The sequence below is a fragment of the Nelumbo nucifera genome, chromosome 1 (genome assembly GCF_055504915.1).
Source record: "Nelumbo nucifera cultivar China Antique chromosome 1, China Antique-T2T, whole genome shotgun sequence".
Classification (NCBI taxonomy): Eukaryota; Viridiplantae; Streptophyta; class Magnoliopsida; order Proteales; family Nelumbonaceae; genus Nelumbo; species Nelumbo nucifera.
The window spans coordinates 111,939,559-111,944,469 of NC_142649.1; the positions used below are offsets into that span (position 1 = coordinate 111,939,559).

The 4,911-nt window shown below is 36.2% G+C and overlaps 1 non-coding gene across 1 annotated transcript; it reads left to right on the forward strand.

Annotated features, from left to right (window-relative positions):
* The first annotated feature begins 4,587 nt into the window (after positions 1-4,587).
* Positions 4,588-4,661, forward strand: TRNAI-AAU (transfer RNA isoleucine (anticodon AAU)). The gene has a single exon. It is a non-coding gene; the product is annotated as a tRNA-Ile (tRNA).
* Positions 4,662-4,911: the final 250 nt, after the last annotated feature.

The following is a 4,911-nucleotide window of genomic DNA, read 5'->3' on the forward strand; positions in this document are numbered from 1 at the left end:
GGCTCAAACCACTACTCCCTTAGTCCTTACACAAACACCGTCCACAGTCGCCTCTGTCTTTATCCACTTTGTGGTAAATTCGTAAATCACGAGGAAAATAATGCCTAATTAATAAGCCATTTAGAAACTTTTTTGACCGGAAGTCCGGAAGGGCTGTCCGCCTGTCCCCTTCTTGGGTCGGATCGGATAGGTAGAACCAAATTTTGATTCTTTTATATTCGGATTCGGGTATTATTCGAATTGCAATGGGATATTAAATAATATTAATAAATTAAATAAAAATATTATATATTATTTAACATGAAGTAAAAATGACTCTCATATTATATGTAGAGCTTTGATCAATCAAAACTCACCTTGAATTTTGATAAACACCACCTCATTGCTTACCATATTACTAATAAATATAATATAAATCTTATGTGTATATATAAATATATGTATTTAAATCTAATGAGGCTGTATTGGATTGAGTAGATGGATGAATCAAATCCCAATCATCTTTAATCAAATTGAATACAAATTCGAATTTGGATAAATGGACTATGTAGTTGTTTTTCTTTTACTGTGCTTTTAATGGCACTTTTAAGAAAAATAATGACTTGGTGACAAGGGAAGAATTACATTTAGGCTATGTTTGATTTGAAGGAAAAAGTAGCGAATTGTAGGGAAATGAAGAAAAAAATAGGAAAAAAATAGAAAAAAAAAAGGCTATGTTTCCCTACATTTCCCTTCCTTTCCATATTTTTTCCTTCAAATCAAACACAGCCTTAATGATAGAATTGCCATTTGAGATCCACTGCTCCTACAGGTTTGCCCATAGAGTTGCAAATGGATCATATTTAAATATTTAAACCGTTTTGTTTAATTCAGATTCATATTTTTAAATGAACCTAGTGTAAAAATATGATCTATTTATTAAATCCGATCGAATTTGGATATTATTTGATTAATTTCGCTTTCTAATGTGATTATATATACATATATAAAGCATTATTTTTAATAATTATGATGGACTTTGGATTTAATAGACTTATTTTTTCATCTATGATATATATTTTTATTTCATATATAAATTTATAAATATAAACTAATTTTATATAGACTTATTGATATTTTATTTGAATTAGGTTTTGACGAGGGGTGATTTGGCCTTCCAATAATACCGTGCCACCTGGCAAGTCCAAACCGCTTTATGACACCTCAATGCTACATGTAAGCTGGAGTTTGCTCGATTAGGCCAGCCTCTATGAATTAGACCTCAATGGAGACTCATAGACCGCTCGACAATAGTTTGAAGTACACCTCGAAGGCATAAGCCGATGACTCCAACAACTGACTTGTCTCCCTCAACCTAGGCAAATAACGACCTATGTGGGTAGTCGACCTTTGGAGTATTGACCTACGAGACTCATAGACCACTCAACAATAGTCCGAAGTAGACTTGTTCATGGGTCGGGCCGGGCCGGACTTTTACTCTTCATTAATGAAAAAATGTTAGGCCCGAGCCCGAGCTCGGCCCGACCAACGGGCCTACAACTTGGGTCCGAGCCCAGCCCTGATAAAAAGCCCGAAGCCCGACCTAATAAAAGCCTGATCTGCGATTTTACATGTTTCTTGCTTGAATAGAGTAGATTGACTTGCTTTTCTGATAACTGATTAGTGTTGTTTCTCTGTCTTTCTCGTTTAACAAGTGGAAGAAGAAGAAGAGGAAGAAGACAAACATGCTTACCGTCGGATTTTTTGCTGCCACTGACTAAACATTGTAATAGAATAAAGTGGTAAAGAGAACTCACCGACCGCTGATGATTGTATTCGCCGGAGAGTTCACGGTGAGTTGGTGACTGTGGTCTGTGAGTTGCGAGCCTGACTTGCGATTTTGACAATGATCAGTTCGTGTCTGAGAGAGAGAGAGAGAGAGAGAGAGAGAGAGAGAGAGAGAGAGAGAGAGCTCACCACCGCCACCGGAGTTGTTGCGCCAATGAACGTTCGCCGCCTCGCCGGTTGTGGCTGCTTGAGAGTGTGAGGATGAGAATTGTGGAGTGTGGAGGATTTAGAGATTGGAGAAGAAGGATTCGGCTGGAAAAAAGAAGGGAAAGACACAAAGAAGTGAAAAAAAGAGGGGTACTTGAACTGACTAGGGTTTTTACTTAGGTTTAATTATAGGTCGGGCTATTTTGGCAAATCCTGAGCCCGACTCGAATTTATTGCAAACCGGGTCTTTTGGCCCGAGGTTAAGCCCGCTGATCCATATATCTGTTCAAGCCCGTCCGAGGGCCAGGTCACCCAGGCCATGAACAGGTCTAGTCCGAAGTATGCTACTTCGAAGATGTAAGTTGATAACTCCGGCAATTGCCCGTCTCCATCGACCTAGGCAACTGACAACCTGTGTGGTTAGTTGACCTTTGGAGTATCAACCTACGTGATGTGTCCAACGTCATCCACTAGCTTCTCCTATCAGTTACGAAGCACACAACGATACATCACCCACCTGGCAGTGTGAGCCTAGTTCCATTTGCTTTGTGAGGAACCGGATGAGGATCATCACAAAACCGGTATGACGTGACCCAAAGATAACAGGCCAATAAGATTCATCATTTTTGGATATCTCAAACATGCCACTCGGACCCCAATGCCTACATAAAGGGACTTTCATTCCTTCACAAGGTATGCGCAAAATAGTACATTCCAACTTTCTCTCTCTTTGTCTCTCTTTCAATACTCTCTCATACCAGCACAGCCCGGGTACTTTGGCTCTCTTTGCCTTGCAGATCCGTCTGCCGACCTCAGCACAATCAGAGCAGGATCGGGCATCATTAGGTTTCAATCAGATATATAAAAATGAAGATCGAGCATCATTAGGTTTCAATCAGATATGTAATGAATGGAATTCAAATCTATGTAAATTTGGATATCTCGCATGCTTATTTATATCAAATTTAGACATACCCCAATTTAAATTCGTTAAGATCCATTTGCATTATTCACTTACTTCTAACTTATTTCCAAATAGGAATTAGCTTCCAACCAGACCATCTTAATAACTTAAATACTTGTATTATCTTCGCTATAATGCTGATCTTCGCATTGGCTTCACATCCATATACGATCATGAACAAAAAAAAATTAAGAATAAAATATAAAAATCTCTCCTGAAGTTTCTGATAATCATAAAAACATTCTTTATAGTTTCATTTTAACAAATACCTTTCTTGAATTTTTCATAAATTCAACAAAAACTTTTCTTCTGTTATTGTTTTAGACGGAAAATGTTAGATTGATGCACCAGTTTTTTCCAAATACTCATTCTACCATTTTATGAATTATTTTACATATAAAATTACTGAAATAACTCCATTTTAACTCAACAAAAACCGCTTTTAATGATCATTTTAGTAATTTTACATACAAAATTACTGAAATATGTTTTTTTTAGTTAAAATGGGATTATTTCAGTACTTTTGTATGTAAAATAATTTATAAAATGGTAGAATAAACATTTGAAAAAAACTGGTGCATCAATCTAACGTTCTCCGTCTAGGACAGTGACAGAAGGGAGGTTTTTGTTGAGTTTCTCAAAAATTATGGGGAAGTTTTTATGATTGTCAGGAACTTCAGGGAAGGTTTTGTATTTTACGCAAAAATTAATACAGATTAAATCAAGGATTTTAAAACTGGACCGGATAGAGAACCGTTATGAATCTGGTTCTTGGGTTGAACAGTCTGATCGTCCGGTTTAAATAGATAGTCTGTTTTGACAAAAAATTAAAAACAAAAAACAAAAATAACTATTCTCCAGGACGACAGTTTGACAGTTCAATCACCCGGATCAGCAATTCGCTGACCAAATCAATGATTTTAGCCAAAAAATAATTTTAAGGTGAAACGGTGACAAGTTCCCAGATTTTTTGGTAAAACGTAAAATCATCGAGATGGATGATTTTAACGTTAAAACAGTGGGTTTGTTCAAGCGAAGATGATTGAGCTATATTTAATAATTTTTTTGCCTTTTTTTATCACTTGTATCCAAACTACCCTTAATAAGAAAATGAAAGTCATAAGAACTGCCTCTCATTTCATGTTATAAATTGTATTCAAAACAAACCAATAACCAAAGTTTTTCAAACTCATGACCTTTTTTTATTAATTTATTTAGGGCATTTACAGGTCACCGCACCCAAATTCTTGGTTGCTTGAATCATCCTTCCAATGTGTGTCCAGAGAAATATGAGGCCATTACAAATATTCTGGGTCAGGATTAGGCCTAATGGGTACATTTATAATGTCGGAAAGGTATGATAGTGGAAGATTTTTTATCAATCAAAAACTCTCCATGAATTTTGACGAGTACCACGGATGTCAAATTGTGATCCCAATTGATGGATTGGTTATAAGTTTTCTGGGCTTATAGTTCAGGTCTTTGGGCCTAGTTGTCCGGCCTATAATCCTTACCATGGGTGTTAAGTCCAACCCGTCCCAGCCCATGAGCACCTTTCTTGTAAATAAACATAATAATTTCGAGCTGTGGGGCAATCATCTTTCTCCACTAGCCGTAATTTAATTGGAGGTGACTAAATAAAGTAAACTGGCCTATTAGCTCAGTTGGTTAGAGCGTCGTGCTAATAACGCGAAGGTCGCAGGTTCGAGACCTGCATGGGCCAAAACCTTTTTCTATCAAAAAAGAAAAAAAAAACAAAGGACCACACTATTAAACACTTATTGGTGTTTGGGAAATAAGTTCGAAATAAGTGCTTATTGTAAAAATAAGGGTTTATTTTATAAGTCCAAATTTTCAGCTTTTTTTTAATTGTTCATACAACAAGCACTTATTCAATTTTTTTCTTCCAAAATTACTCCTAGTTGAATTTTATAAAAGTGTTTTCATAAAAGTATTTTTATGAAATCTATGAA